Source organism: Battus philenor, unplaced genomic scaffold (assembly GCF_028537555.1).
Source record: "Battus philenor isolate CCGP_79_NKW_IND1 unplaced genomic scaffold, ilBatPhil1.0.hap1 SCAF_24, whole genome shotgun sequence".
In the NCBI taxonomy this organism is placed as follows: domain Eukaryota; kingdom Metazoa; phylum Arthropoda; class Insecta; order Lepidoptera; family Papilionidae; genus Battus; species Battus philenor.
The window spans coordinates 2,421,126-2,438,477 of record NW_027181687.1 but is presented as its reverse complement, the minus strand read 5'-3'; the positions used below and the strand labels follow the sequence as shown (position 1 = coordinate 2,438,477).

General features: G+C 33.0%; 1 protein-coding gene across 1 annotated transcript in view; it reads right to left on the bottom strand.

Moving 5' to 3' along the window:
* sano (serrano) overlaps window positions 1–17,352 on the bottom strand; it is a 166,545-nt gene that overhangs the window by 23,502 nt on the left and 125,691 nt on the right. The window contains exon 4 of the mRNA XM_068767941.1: window positions 8,794–8,851. The gene's annotated coding sequence lies outside the window, so the exon portion shown is untranslated. The remainder of the gene's footprint in view (window positions 1–8,793; window positions 8,852–17,352) is intronic.

Here is a 17,352-nt window from a genome sequence, read left to right as displayed (position 1 = left end):
AAATGTGACTTATGATTAGATTCTGTTATTGTGTTTTTACTAGTAAAATATATATAGCTTTATAGTTGAAAAATATTGAACGCGGACCGATTTTTAACGGTCTTATTGGAAATTTATTGGGAAGGTTTATGTTCAACAGTGGACATCTTATCGCAGAAATGATCATTATGAATTAATTTGATGGGATATTACTTTATAAATATAGAAGCCAAAACACTTAATAGCATACGAATTACATTCCTGGCACGTTAGTTTATAAACTTGCATTTAACTAGTAAGTTAATAGTTACTTATTTTGCAAGCAAGTGTACGTTGTGCAAGTGTTTTTGCAGCACATCGGGTGAATGTCCTGTGAGCACGGACCTAATTCAAAGGCAATTGATTAAGATGGTCTCACATCTGACCGCCCCGTGGTTCAGTATCGACCGGTTTTTTTGGGGTTTCAACTGATTCGATTATAAATTATAAAAACCTTTGTTCTTACGTAACATTCAAATGTAACTTTGAAATGATTACGTTGTACATGTTTATACCAGTGTGACTGTAAATAAATTTATAGTTTAACTTTTTACTTTCTAAATTTAAATTTTAATATGTGTTGTATATTTTATTTATTACGTGAGAAATTCAAATCGATTCGTCTCCATTGCGTAATTGCTTTGATAATATTATGTTACGAAATATTGTCGTTAAAAAAAAATAAAATTGCAAATAATATTTTACGATAAACCTCTAAAAAACTGTTGGTTACGATTCTTCTTAACATGTTAATTTATTATCGGTTATTTTTATTATTGTGGAGAGGTGTTATAATGTGACTTAAAAAATATCTTCAATTAAATTAAGCTGTTTTATTTAGTTGGTGCATATACCGACATTTCCTTTGATCATATAGAAGGTAGTTGGTTGGTGTAAAGGCTTTGAACAGTGAGTGCTACAAACCTTTTATATATCATCATATAGACAGATCGAATATGTAGTAATTTGAATTTCATAAATATTACGTTATATTTATTCTTCATAATTGTTCTGCTCATATTAGTTAGCGATATTATCAGATATAAAATCCTATCCTAGGCACGTAGCATACATACGTATATATATGTGTAAATATACATATACACACATATACACGTATATATATCTATGTATATATATACAGACTTACTTTGAATAACTTATTTGTTTGAAGTAATTACCTTCTTATGTGTTTACTTCGGTATTTATTCTATCAGAAACCATTGATTTGTGTGTGTGTAGATAAATCAACAGTTAATGACCCATGAATTTACTCCGTTAAAGTTCTTACATCTATGGCAATCAACCTGTATAAATATTATTAATAAAAAATTACATGTGGAGGCTGGTTATAAAACAGACGGCATAAATCTTATGTCAAAGATATGTTTTGTAGTCTATGATTAGTTGAATTGACGAAGAAAATAAATTTAAAAATGGAACATAATTTATTATTCCGATCAAACTAAATGAATCTGATTGAAGATTCTTTAGTTTAATTTCAATATTTTCTCGCTTCAATAACTTTTACTCGAGCAGAACATTTATTAACGTCATTCGAGTTGTTTTTTTTTATTTTGTAAATTATAACTCGCAAAAAGGTCGTACGATAATAAAGCCGAGCGCCTCATTTGAGTTGTTTTATTGCAACTCCTCCATCTCGTTCAATTTCCGGGAACAGCATCTGGCCGATGCAGTGTTTTTTTTTCTCGCATCTCCAGCGCCCGTTACTGAACCTGTTCGATGTGTACAATTTATATGAATGTAATGAAGCCAAAAATCCTTTTAATCTCTATACTAATTAATTATTGCACTACTTTTAAAACTATTTTGATGTTTTAATTTTTATTAATACTATTACATCGGTTTTGTGAATAAAAAAATTATGTGCAAAAATTTCAGTCATGATATATCTGGGCCTACTCCATAGATTTCTTTTTCTCTTCTCTTCTCACTATCTTAACAGGATCATCTGTTCACATTGTCTGTACGTCTAATTACAACGTATAGCATATTTTATTAGCACCAATTCCACCGTTAATACTACGAACTTAATAGCATTTAGCATTTAGCATTTGACATAATTTAATAGTAATATGTAATATAGTCATTAGGTAAAGTACAATTAAGTTGATATTAAGTTAGCCCTTGCCTCCTAGTTGAGAACAAAGCCTTAGGGAATCGTCGTTGTTGCCCCCTGCAAGGTTTATTTCTAGGCCTCTGCCAAAGATATTTATGAGTGTTTGGGATATTAACTTCTGCTTTGGTGGAATAAAACCAGAATAATTGATGTTGACTTGTTTAATGTTATACGTAGCGTGGGCTACATTCCGTAAGAAAATCGTATAGATCGATATTTTCAAAGCGTGTCGTGTGAATGTAATATTTAATGTTAAATATTAAGTTATCGGGAAAGTCTCTACAAGGGGATATATCATATTCATCACGCATTGCAGGCAGGTTGGCTATCGCAGAAGACGTTGCTGCCCAACCTCTGGAAACTTGTTCGTGTGCAGTGGCTATTTAATATAATTGATGCAAGAAGTGTGAATTATATAAGATTTTATCCCGGATATCGAACCCACGACATACGGTCGCAAGTCTCACTGCGCAATGTAGAGAATAATCTATGTAAAAAAAACTGTAGCACGAATTACGTTTTAACATTGATTTAAATTGATTACGAAGCAAATTTTAATATAAATAATGAACTGAATCAGTTGTATTTAAAATACAGGATGAAGAGAATTTTTTTTATTTTGACTGCATTTAATAGTAACAATATTTTTTACTTCTTCATCATTATTTCAGTGATAAGACGAGAGAAGATAGGTTTTCTCATAGATTCCTAAAAAGACTGGTTGGAAGTGGCTAGTGTCTCATCTTCCATCTATCCTAACTGGATTATCTGTCAAATTTATGGGCGAATGTTTTACTCTTGCCCTATAATATCCACTTCAGAACCTTAAGGCTGTAGCGGCATGTCGCTTATCCACTGTCACTTGAACTTAACAATTCGTAAGGCTTCGTTGGTTACATTTGTTACTTTACGGATCTCATGGTCCCCTTGAGCGACCAACAGCTTGCCAATGACGCTCAGAGTGGGAGATCAGGTTTCATTACCGTAATTCATCACTGGTAAAACCAATTGTTTAAAGCCTTTCATCTTATGGTATTGATATTTGGCCAGTAAGAGGACTTTTTTTACCCCGCAGAAAAGTATATCATGTAGGATTTTCCCAGTGAGATAGGAAAAAATTTTGATGTATCTAATATATAAAATTCTCGTGTCACGGTGTTCGAACTTGAACTCCTGCGAAACGGCTTGACCGATTTTTACCAAATTTTACGTGCGTATTCAGTATGTCTGAGAATCGGCTACTATCTATTTTCCATACCCCTAAGTGATAAGAGTGGTCCACCCCTAAATTTGATTTTTAATTTTTTAGACAATTTTTTTGGTTTTTATTTTATTATGATACAACATACAAAAATACATACAAACCTAAATTTTTACTCCTCTACGATCAACCCTTATCTTACATTTGTTAATTAAAAACTTCAATTTTTTTTGCAAAACAACGTTTGCGGGATCAGCTAGTAATATATACATAAATAAAAATATGACAATTTTATTTTCATTATTAATAGTGACCTGATATTAATTACCTCCTGTATTAGATGTGTATTTATGTCAACTTGTATTTATCTCAATCAGTCTTACAGATAATTAATGGTTCGTTCGGAAGTCCGCCTAGCGAATCTCGCTGAGACAAGTTGAGGCGTTTAGCGTGCAAACACAAGATAAAATCTGTTTAGAGAACTTGACAAGTAAAGTCTTCCTGGATTACTTCAGCTACTGTACAAAGGACAGGTTTTAGTTGATGGAAGGTAGATTTTACATTTATGTGTATTTTAATTAAGTTTCATAATGTTAGAAAACTATTTATTTATATATCAGCTGTGTCTGCAACTTCGTCCGCGTGGAATTTTAAAAAAAGAACGTTTATTCTTTTATGTTTAAATTTTAATTATGAGTTTTTTTTTAAATAAAAGTGTCCTAAGTTACTCTTTAATATATCAGCTACCTTCCAGTGTAAGTTTCGTCAAAATCGGTTTAGCCATTTCTGAGATTAGTCGGATTAGAAAGACAAAAAAGAACAAAAAACTACGTATTTTTATTAAATTCTACGCGTAGCAAGTCGCGGGTACAACTAGTTAAAAATATAATTAAACAAAAATTTAAACAAAATGAAAAAATGAAAAGTGAATTCGGTTACATGTAATCAACAAATAATCGAGCTGTAGGTTGGTCATCTCTGTTTTACGTAACTGGACTCTTCTAGCTTACTTAAATAACTATTTTGGATTCATATTAGATATGAATGAGTAAATTGTTATTTAAAAAGAGATAGTTATGTGGTTCAATGTAATATAAACAATTATATTAAATAGAAGGCTGTAACAAAGTATATAATTAGTGTATCTGTCAACGACAAAAAAAATAAGTAAAGGTATTCTTATTTATTTATTTCTTCTCTAATGATACAGACGTAGTACCGGATATTTTTCGTAACTGTCAAAAAAACTAAAATCGCTGATCGCTCCTCTTTTCACTTAGACCACACGCGGCTGTACACGGAATTGATTGAGATGAGGGTCTAATTTAACGTTAACTGCCATTTAACGGGTCTCTTCTTTAATAGACGTGGGTTCGGACGTGTGAATTATTTGGTCATAGTGCATCATGGCGCCGTTTATTATATGTGCGTGTTATGTGCATGTGTGTGTAGAAGTTGAAAGGTAGGAAGCAGGTTTAGACAAAAGATGTAACAGTTATAAGAAAAAAGCTATATAATCTCCTCAAACACGTGCAATTAAGGCTCATTAAGAATGTCCTTAAGGTTCTAGAGTGACCACGTACTGGTAAGAGGGGAGGGATAAACCATAATCGCCATGCTTGGCAGGCGGGTTGGCGATCGCTATGTATTACGGTACGCAGAGAACGCTATTGAGAATGCACAAATGTGAATTTGAATCCTTAGAATCGAACCCGCGACGTGCTATCGTAATTCTCAGTCATCTACCGATGATCTCCTACTGCTAAATATGTATAATCCAAAGGGTAAATACTAATTCGCTTTTCAAAATATCGCAAAGAATTGTTTTGTTTTTAATCAGTCCTCAAATGTCTTTAAGTCATGGTTGCACAGACTTATTAAGACTAGAGGCCACTCGGGCAAATCAAGAACTGATGGCGGGCCGGCCGCCAGAAGTATAGGTAATTATTTTTATTTGTTTTTTTTTTTTTTTCTGGAATAGAATTCAATATCTTTCGAATGTACGAGAGTATTATATTTGCTATCGGCGGGCCACCAGTATTCGACCGGCGGGCCGCGGTATGTGCATCCATGCTTTAAATGGTAATGATATTATAAAAAAAACATGTAACCAATTAAAAAAAAACTTAGTATTCGAAATTCGAATCAATCATCGAGGTCATGTGTGACGTATTTTTTTTTAACGACGCGACAACAGTCACCGCCGATTTTACCGTTGCGATGAATCGGTTTTATTATCAACACTTCCGCTTTGTTTATCAACGAGGTCCCATCCGTTGTGTGGTACTTTGTGAGTGGCAGGTGTTTTAAATGCGTATACATTCTAAAGTTTTTGTGTTTATACTTCACTTAAAATACGAGAATTTTGAACAGTAATTGATGCAGAAACGGTAATGGCGATAGGAATAAATAGCCCAAATATTTAATGGAATCAGCGTTACCTCGCGGAAGTCCATCCTAAGTAAGAAAAGGACCAATATTTAGCCACTTCCGCACATGCAGTGGTAGTCGTGCAATAAAGTACACCGCCCGCCAGCCCGCTGATAAATGCGTGCCATTCTGTGATTCACTCTGTGTTCGGATTCGTATTGTTTGCCGCATACGCATTTATCAGGTCACTCTGTGTTTGGCACTAATCGGTGTAACATAACTCCTGAAGATGCCCCGTGGAGGGGTGAAACATGTGTTGAGTAATTTGGCGGTGGCGGTTGTGCGATTCGCATTGTTTGCTGCATACGCATTTATCAGGGAGCTGACGGGCATTGTACTTTATTGCACGACTACCACTGCATGTGCGGAAGTGGCTAAATATTGGTCCTTTTCTTAAAAAGCTCAAGTCGAGGTGCCATTTTAAGGACCTTTGCTATATGGAGTGACTGTTACAGCGACTTTTGAACTTGGCTGCTTAGAGCCTCAAATCCGGAGAAATATCTATAAAAATAGTCTGAGTTGGAGCTTTCAGGAAGCCTGTTAACCTTAGTGCCATGAGATTTAGGTTTAAAATCATCCATAGGATACCTTAAATTTTTATTCAGACCGGTAGAAATTGCCTGCATTCAGCATCTTTCGATAATGTTAACATGGTCGTCTGTTCATTTTGTGGGTGCATCTTCTAGCTGCTGGTCGATGGTCACAACTTCAGAATCTTAGGCCACAGAGGACAAATGTTCTGCTCGCTATGCGTTCTGTATACTGCCACTAGATGAACACCTACAAGATGGACAGACGACGTGGTTAAAGTCGCCGGAAGCAGGTCGGTTTCAACTGGTCTTCTAGAAAATTTAGGTGGAGGTCTATGTTTAAACTAGACAAGCCTAACAGCGTTTAACATGAATCGACACAAAAATAAGAATGACGTATAGTAGATGAAGAAGTAATAATTGTATATAAAATATATTTCTTGCTTTATCTAGCTGGTTTACCAACGCTTTTTTTTAAACGGTTTTATTTAGTTGGACCCGTATGGAATTTATTTATTTGGGTCAAAATTAGAAATTGAAATTTAAGCACCTTCCCGTTGTCAGATTGATCTGAAATTTGGTACACACGATTAATTTAGATGACAATACAATATAATAAAATCAATAACATTATAAATCTAAGATGGCCGTCGATATAAAATGGCGGATTACATATTTTTCCTTAACCCCCTCAATATGAGTATCAAATGAAAGGGCTACACTAGTAAAACACGATGATTATGTCAAAATTTAAAATTCAAGATGGACGCCATTCCAATATGGCGGACTAGGTACATATTTTTCCACAACCACCACAATATGGGTATCAAAAAACCGTTTAACTTAAAAGTTTTTTAGATGTATTTATTTATATCCTGTATAATGAACGAATGATGTCTAGCACATGTGCTAACGTCGAAATTGTCCAGTGATTTAATAAGAGACGGAAATAAATACGTGAACATCAAACCAGAAGTCACAAGGTGAAGGCTTGATGGTTCTATCGATTTGAATTTCGAAATAAAATAATCATAAAATGATTCTAGAATGACCTTAACATATAGAGCTTAGATTTATTGCTCGCCTAGATTTTGAGTAGGACATGTAACGGTGCACGAAAAAATAATTTATTAGACCGTATGTCATGTTTATGTGAATGTATGTAATTCGACCTTGAAGCGAAGGTTTGGCTCGGTAAAAGTTGAGTGACGCATTGGTCGCTCAATATTCCTTTTCGGGCAGGGCGATACCCCGGTGCAGAGGTTGTCAACCTTTTAAATTTTAATCAAAATATTTTTTTTTGCCTTATTACGCCATATTAATATACAGGTTGATTGATTATAGGTGTGAAAGCTTTAAAGTGTATGAATCGCTATTTTGTCAGCAAAAAGTTTTTATATGCGAATAATGCGACAAGACAATAACTAATGGCAGTACAGAGTCAGCAGCGACAGAAAATAAATAAAAATAATTTTTATTAATGAATGCTCCCCCTCCGCCAAACACCGAGCTACAAGGCGACGCATAGCTAGATCAGCAGGAGCACCAGAATCGACCAGGGTACGAGTGCGACCACTCTGAAAGGAGTGTACGACTGAGAAAAAAAAGGAATTTATTGCGAATTTTTTTTTCTTATTATATCATCATTACAATATTATTTACGAATAGTCAGTCAATATACGCGGGGGGAGGGGGGATAGATACCCCACTATGTGGACCATCATAGTCAAGATCCCGCTAGGACACTAGACCGGCCATTGTGCGATCTATGAGCGAGGCAAATGCTTTAAAGTGAGCATCTAGCTGAAGATGATGATTTTTGATGATATAACCAATTGATTTTTGTATAGGGTGTTATTATATACGAATGCAAATGTGCTATACATTTACCCTTTAGGTTTTACACATATAAATAATGATCCTGTATATATATTTAATGTAAAATTTTATTTCAATGTTTGTAAAAATTAAAATTTTAAAGTTCCGTAACACTGGCCCATTGACCATACGTTGTAATGTTTCTTTAAAGAATTAAAACAAAATAAAAAAAATTAATGGTGTCTTTAAATTAAAGGAAGTTAATGTTTTGATATGGGTATGGGTCCAAATGGGACTTGAGGCAAATAGGTCCAAACAAACTAATTTAGCTTGTCTACCAGTGATAATGACGAGAGAATCTAATCATTAACTACATTATCATTAGTTTAAGTATCATTGATGTTAATATTGCTAAGCAAGGTCTATGTTAAATAAGTTAACTTAAGTAAGCCCTTGCTTTAACCACAAGCAATAACGGAACCGGAAGACTCCGCCATGTTTGAGTCATTTGAATTTAGTAATCTTCAGAGATAATGCTCAAGTCGTGCTAGGAGTATTTGGTATTTGTGCTGGTCAATAAAAATGGTTAAAAAGTTTCGATATGTAAATTTAATTATAATGTAATTAACATAAATATTAATTATTTTAATTATTACCTTACAAACAGTCCGCACCAAGATGTTTTCTTATTGTAATTTTAAGAAACGTTGGTATCTGAAACATATAAAAAGGAATGTTACAAATTTTGTTAAAATATTTAATAAAAGAAATAATAAAAATTGATTTCGTCTTTTCTAATCCATTACCTCTAACTTATACTAGACCCAAACATTTACAAATAATAATTTATTTAACAATAGTAAAAGTGAATTAAAAAGATGATAAGGTAAACCTCCCAATACATAATGATACTATAACTTATGTAATATAAAATCATATAATAATACAAATTAGGAGTTAATTACATGTATTATAAACACTAGTGTAAATGATACCAAAACAATGTGATCGATTTAATTGACACTGTGACACTATCGTGGCGTAGTCGTCCGGTTCCAATATTTCTTGTGATTAAAGTATAGTTCATTTACGCTGTACAGCAGTTTCGATATAACTATAGCAATAGATTCACTCTGTGAGAACTATTGTATTTGTACTATTTAACTATTGTATGTGCTGTTAGGCCTTAGTAAGAAAAGGGCCAATATTTAGCCACTTCCGCACATGCAGTGGTCACAGAGTCTCTGTGTTTGGCACTAATCGGTGTAACATAACTCCTAAAGATGCCCCGTGGAGTGGTGAAACACGTGTTGAGTAATTTGGCGGTGGCGGTTATGTGATTCGCATTGTTTGCCGCATACGCATTTATCAGCGGGCTGGCGGGTGGTGCATTTGTTGCACGACTACCACTGCATTTGCGGAAGTGGCTAAATATTGGTCCTTGTATTACTTAGGATGGACTTCCGCAAGGTAACGCCTGATTCCATTAAATACTATTAGGCCTTGTCACAACATTACGTTACACGTCGCCCCCTTCAGTTTCAACGCATCCAATTTTCCTCATAGCGAATCCCCCTATACTCCCTCTTCCGCCTCCAAGACCTGAAAGAGGCATCCTAAGAAAATCTTTACCAGTCCCATCTTATAGTATTCTAAACGCACTAATCACATCACATCCTACTCAGTTACCCAGAACACTGTAAGCTCAGACCTTATAACATCACACGAGTACGATACACTTTTATTAATAAAGTAAGAAGATTATATTGATGGGACAACTAACTACAGTGCTGATTTTCAGTAAGGGGCCCAGTTATTCGAATTTTGAATTTTTATGATTGATCGTTACTTCTCGCAACTATAATATAAGGAGAGAAATGAAAAAAAAAACAATAGAAAAGAATGAAAATTATTATTATAAATGTAAGTATACAATTTTTCCCATTTCACAGTCATGGAAACAACTGGCAACATTGAAGTATTCTTTGGAAAAACTGTATGGTTTTTTTTTATAAAACATGTTTTAAAATATTAAGTGATTAACATATAACGATTAAAATTCAATTATCATTTTTTCATAATTAGTAGTGTATCAGTATTTTGTTCAAATTTAATGCAAGTGATTTTAGACTATAGGTGTTTTTCTTTATTTGGTGTTCATTATTTATACTACAGGCCCGACTTGCAGATATATGATAGCGACGTTACTTTCTAAAATTAAAGAAAATATTTATAAAGATTTATGAAAATTTTATTTAATCAAATATAAAAACTTTTTTCGAAATACGACTCCGTTCCATCTACTGTTTTCACAACATAAAATTAAAAAAAAAATTACTTGTCAATCCTCTGTCAGACAGACCTCAACCTTGGCTCTAACCACCTACGTTGTCTTACGCCATATTAAGATTAAAGTGGAATTTTAATACAAGCTTCTATTTGCAGATAGCTAAAAATAGAAGTTCTGACACGAACGCGTTGTTCCTGGATATTAACTTGAACTTCTAACCTTTAAATTTAATTAGCTTTTATCACGTAATTGTAAAAACATTTATAGCTTAGTCGTTAACGGTTGCAACCTTACTATGCTTGAATACGAGTTCAAACCACATTATTTCGTTTTATGTTACAATTTTGGGAAAGCTTACAGATTCATATTGAATATTTAAACTCAACTAGACTATAAGTTTGTTGATAATAAACTTCTATTTATTCTTATCTATATAAGCACATAACAAAAATAATAGATACTATCAATTTTAAGGTAGGTAAGGATAGAATAGACAGTAGATATAATTAAACCAATTAAAAATGGAAACATAAAAGTAAAGTTTGAATTTAATGAAAAACTACATTAAATTCAAACTTTAATTTTTAACTCGTACAGAGTGAATCAAAAAATAATTTTGACTAATTGCAAAACTATTGCTAAATAAATCGATGTCTAAATGATTGGAAATGTCATTAAATTTAAGTGTACTACGTATCATAAAAATTATTGTGAACGATGAAAAGAGAAAGTGAAATAAAAGCATATAATGAAAAATAATTTAACAGAGTTGTAACGTCCCTGGCCCCACGGACGGGGGAACGGGAGGGTCCCAAAAAAGGGAGTCATAAAAAAACATAAAAACATTGTGTCTATAGCAGTTGAAAATGGACATACAACAAGGATGGTTTTTACAGCATCGCTGTGATTTTTCTAAACATTTTCTTATTCTAAAATTGTACAATGTAACATACGTATATAGTTCTACTAAGTAATTCATAAATTACCATTCCTTTTAAATATCATAAATATTAATCGAAATGATAAATTTAAAAAGAAAGTCGTGATAATTGATTGAAACAAGCATTATTGTAAACTCTTCAGCACAGGCTGGATGCATGCAGCTATCTACTAGTTTTATTGGAAATCTACGGCCTTACGTTTACGAAGCCTTACGTTCGTCCAAGGATGTCACAATTATTTATTAGTTCTTGTAAAGACATTTCGAGTTTCTTTCTTGTAAAGATAGACCTCTCCAGAAATCTCTAATAACGAATGCAACATACATTTAATTATAATTGATCATCAACCGTACATAGAACAACAAATATTAATGTATTCATAACTTTATAGCCCTAAAGGACATAGCAATGGGATTAAAATCGCAAAATGTGTGGCAAAAGGTAAAAGATGCAGCATAGATAAATATGCCGCAAAAGTAAAAGCTAATGTGAAAAATGAAAGAGAATAATATGAAAGAAATTATTAAGGATAAATACAGAGGATGTTAATAAAATACAAATTGCGAAAATTGTTATAGAAAGTATAAATCCTTGTCGTAAAAATATGATCACAAAACTAGAGGTCCCCAAAGCGGCGGCCATTAAAAAAGCGGAGACCACGGGCTGTCAATCGCAGCATAGACAAATAAATAAAGCTGGAATATATGAAACAGATACCTATGTAAATATGCAAAATATGTTCAGTTATGAAATTAAATAAGTACTGTATTATAATTAAGGTGATTTGTTACATATTGAGATTGCAATGCTCTGTCCTATCAATGTGATAGAGGAGAGTGATTTGAAATAAAAAAAAATACATTTAAAAAACTTTTAAGTTAAACGGTTTTTTGATACCCATTTTGTGGTGATTGTGGAAAAATATGTACCTAGTCCGCTATATTGGAATGGCGTCCATCTTAAATTTTAAATTTTGTCATAATCATCGTGTTTCACTAGTTTGATACCCATATTGAGGGGGTTAAGGAAAAATATGTATTCCGCCATTTTGTATCGGCCGCCATCTTGGATTTATAATGTTATTGATTTTATTATATTGTATTGTCATCTAAATTAAATGTGTGTACCAAATTTCAGAACAATCTGACAACGGGAAGATGCTTAAATTTCAATTTCTAATTTTGACCCAAATAAACAAATTCCGTACGGGTCGAACTAAATAAAATCATTTAAAAAAACGCAGCATAGAACGCCCATCCACAAGGCGGAGATAAGACCTTGTTAAGATCGTCTGAAGAAACTGGATATACTTTTTAATCAGTTCTATTAGAAATCTCTGGGAGAGGCATATGTCCAGCTGTGGACATCTTCCAGCTGAAACGATGATAATGACTCCCGGCATTGTACAATCTTTTGTCTAAATATTGCAAGTTAGTGTTTATTCCAAAAATGAGTAAAATCAATAAAACAAGCGGAAATAAGTAATAACAAATCCGATACAAGGCGAATTATTGATTATTCGAGTAAAGCAAATTCATTAGCAGGTTGTTAGTACAAGGTTATTAAATAACACGCTTTCTTTGTTTCGTCAAATATATAGTATAAACTTTAACAGATGACTTTATATCTTCAAGAGGATATTCTGTCTTTCTCACACATCATCATGAATACTAGCATTGCTGGAGTTTCTTCTTCTGTCACTTTTGACAGTGCGAAGGCTTGCTGAAGTGAAGGTTGTATTAGGCAGGCAGTATCGACCTACAAAGTCGAGTTTTGGTTGTCACGCGTTACTTTAAATCTAAATGCTTATAGTTAAGCACAGATATACGAGTATGTTAACTAAAAAAGGAAATTTCATTCTATACTACCAAGTGTAATTTTTAAATTAAAACTGGATGCGTTAAATGAAAAAATGCTGTTGAAGACAATCTCTGGTATTACCTAACTTTTGAATGAGGTTTATAAATATTGTTTTTTTTTTGGATTCTTATCGTTGGTATATAAGATATGTACAATATGTATATAGGGTGATTGGAAATAGGTGTTTAAGATAGTGAATCTTTAGCTCATTTGCAACAAAATGAGTGCCAAAAAAAAACAGATATACATATATTTAATTAATTATTTTTTTAATAGAATGCGAAAGATTAATAACTTCTGGAAGTACAAAGTCTGCAGGGACAGGTTATATACAATAATTAATTTAAATATTTAGCCATTCGAATTTTAAAAATGTTTTTTTTTTGTTTTGAACGATAGATCGTACCAGAGACTAATTAAAAGCAAATATGTATTATATACATTCATCATTTTAAGGCTTTTATAATCACCCTGCATCTAGATAGATGATTTTGTTGTCATATAAATATTTTAAACGCTTTAAAAAACTGCATTTTCGATATAAAGATATATTTGTTAAAATATAACCTTGACACGAGGTTATCTTGTATGTATGTACACAAAAATTTATAGATATTAAAAGGGAAATTTTATATATTTCAAACCATTTGAAATTTTCTTAAATGAAAGAGTTAATTTAAAAATAGTTGAACAAACTTACATATCGTTAATTTTAGTATTAACTGACACGATAAAGTCTAAACATATCTAGCAATAAATATCAAATAAATAAAAAAAAGAATGTCTGGTATTCTTATCGTTGGTATAAAACATACGTATGTAACCGTGTACTTTGTAAGCTGACAAGTTATTTATTTTCTAAAATTACATCGATATGAGGTTGACGTTATGTTACCGAGTCTAAAGCAAAAGAAAAGACACCGCTTCGTATGTTTCACGACGACATAAATCTGTTTAATAACATTGGCCATTTCACAGAATGTCCGACGCTCGTAAACCGTATGGACCATCTCGTACAGCGGATCGCATATTGTCCTCCCTATCGACTTAAAATATTCTTATAGGATTTTTTAAAACTCTGGGTGGTCTATGTCAGAAGCTGTAAACTAATGGTTCGCAAAAAAATCCAAATGCTTTTTCATCGATCTCATTACTGTCTGAATACACCATAAACAGAATGATTGGCTATTAGTTTAGCTTTAAAGCTCATTTACAAGCAAAAAAATTACATCTATTTTTAATTATCCTGTATAAAGAGTTCGCTTTTAGTGTGATATATATGTTACATTATTTTTTTTTCTATTCAAATGCAACTGACCTTTAACTTCCAACAGTATGATTTCTGCAACGACAGAACAGTAATTCATTTAACATTTAGTAATCCGAATTTTTAAATCGATTTTCCTTTTTATATTATCATTACGTTATTTATTATTTCTGAAACTATTTATTTTTGAATACAGTGTATTTCAAAGCTTTTGTATATAAAAGTAACCACTTTGTAGATAAAAATTAAATTAAAAACAATTGTGTTAGAAATTAAACAGATTTTTAACCGGGCCGCAAGTCAAAAAACGTTGAGCACCTCTGGTACACATTACCGTTTATTTTCTATTTGAATAAGTCGGTCGTAGGTGGCCAATTAATATAAAGTCAATGTCTAATTATTTATTTAATTAGTATTTAAATTATTTATAAAAGACATTTCGTTACAATCTCTTTATGAAGTTTACAAGAGAATATGTAAAATAACATGAAATGTTTAGAATACACATATATATATTTACAATAAAATATATAATTATATATATATATACACTAGACCTTATAGGAATGTCTTCATTATGTTAGCCGATAAATTCCCACTACAAGCCAGCCTTCCCCTGCTTGCAACTTTGATCAGTTCAACTATCCCCGCATTCAGCGTCTACCTAGTGAAAGGCTTACCGGAATATATGTTATTGGGGAGGTCCATGTCCACCAGTGGACTTCCAACTGCTAAAATATTAATGATGAAGGTCACTTACTATACGTTAATTAATTTGAGAAGTTTTGCAGCTTTCTTGGAACACGGATTTTAAGTTTGTAAGCTTTTAATATAAAAGATAGCATTTGCAGAAAAGTCATATATTTGTATGTACAATGAAGTGAATGTCTAGTAGACAGTCGGAGTATTCGACGTAATAAAGTACCGCTAAATAGAGGAAGTAGCTATATGTTAGTCCTTTTCTTACTTAGAATGGACTTCGGCAAAGTAACGCCTGAATCTATTAGATATTTAAGGAGTATTCGACGTTTCAGCCTATAGACGCCCACTGCAAGGCAAAGGTGTATATATCTATGTGGGGATATATAATAATCGCCACGCTTAGCAGGAAGTCGTGTCGGTGATAGCAGTGTGGTGTTAAAACGTGCAGAGGACGCTACTGCCCATCATCTGCTTGTCTGTGAGCAGTGGTTATCTTATATAATTAATGCACAAAGTGAATTATAAGATTGTATCCCGGGAATCGAAACCGCGACTTGTAATTGCAAGTCTCAGTCCTCCACCACTGGGCTACGACTGTTCGCAGGAGATAACATCATCTCAGGATTAGTTACAACGTTCACTATAATAATAAACTTAATGTCACATAATAAATTTAAGTACTAACTCTTGATAATAGTAAAGAAAAACCTTTAGAAGTATATAGAAACGGAAACAATAAATAATTTCAACATCGTACCACTCTACGGCTTTTAGAAAAAAAAATGAGATAATTTACTCTGTGGGTGTACATTTTATTGTTATTTTTTATAACATTAAATTTTTACGACTATACTATTATTCGTTGATAAAGGCTAGGGAAGTATATTAGCGTTTATCGCTTTAAAAAGGATAAAGTCAGCTTTTGTAAAAATAATATGCGTAGTTTACTTTTATTCTACGTATCTTTGTTACAAGCATATTGATGTTTGTACTATCGGTATGTGATCTCTCCGAGGAAGGTACGGGTTGAAATAGACCCCTGGATATTTAATGTGGGTAGTGTGATGACGGATATCGTTCTAAATTCAAAAATTCTTAATCAATATTACGTCTCTTATTGACCACAAGTTGTGTATCTCACCTTTTTGGATAATTAATGCCTCAAACCTGAAAAAGTAAGAAAAAAAAACTTACATATATAAACATTTTCAAAGTATGCTTTTCTATGATGTCATTTACAGCGTACTAACTTTTAGCATACATCTTGCACATTTTAAATCTAGTAACAGAAATTTTTCTACTGTAAAAGCCACATTGCTACATTGGATTTGAGCGATTTTACCAAGTCGAAGTGGGAGTTGGCAGGCAGAACAGTTGACCGCTGGGGTCTTAAAGTTCTGGAGTATACCACTGACCGTCCCACGCGGCGTAAGACCTCACAAGATGGACTAGTAACTTTGTGAAGGTCATAGGAAAGCACAGGATGCAGGCTTTTTCAATCTATAGAAGAAGTCTGTGCATGCATTGCCTATACATAGATTTGCTAACTCGATAGTGTTAGGTTAGAACCTACTAAAACAACATGGTGTCTGTAGACAGTGGATCACCTATCATCTTTAGATGAAACACTGGATGACAATATACCGATCTTTCTTTACTGTCACATGTGCTTAGCCCGCGTGAGAGCCTTATCAACTTCAGTAAATACTGTAACTGTGAAATACAAAGTATTTCTTACAGCATACTTCACGCGTGGTTTTATACGAGGATTGCATTTCGTAATACGGCCAGGGTTTTACGAACAACCCAATGTATTGACAAGGCTTTTGACCCTACCGCTCACTGTGTGGTCCAAGTTATGGACGGAAGAGTTTCTATATGCTTTTGAAATATATGTCCAAGCGCTTTTTGCTACTCGTAAATTATTAAAACATCTTTATATTTTGTTCAAAAATGATTGAAAATATGTTTGTGATGTATGTGTAAGGGAGACTTGTCATCTAATTCTGTGGTTGTTGTTAAACATTATATGAGAACATCTCAGCATAGTAAAAGAAAGGTGTAAGGTTGCATATTGTCACTCTTCCTTAATCACACACATCGAGCTCGCGTCAGGAATGATGCACCGAACATTCATCACACTTATACTCATGAC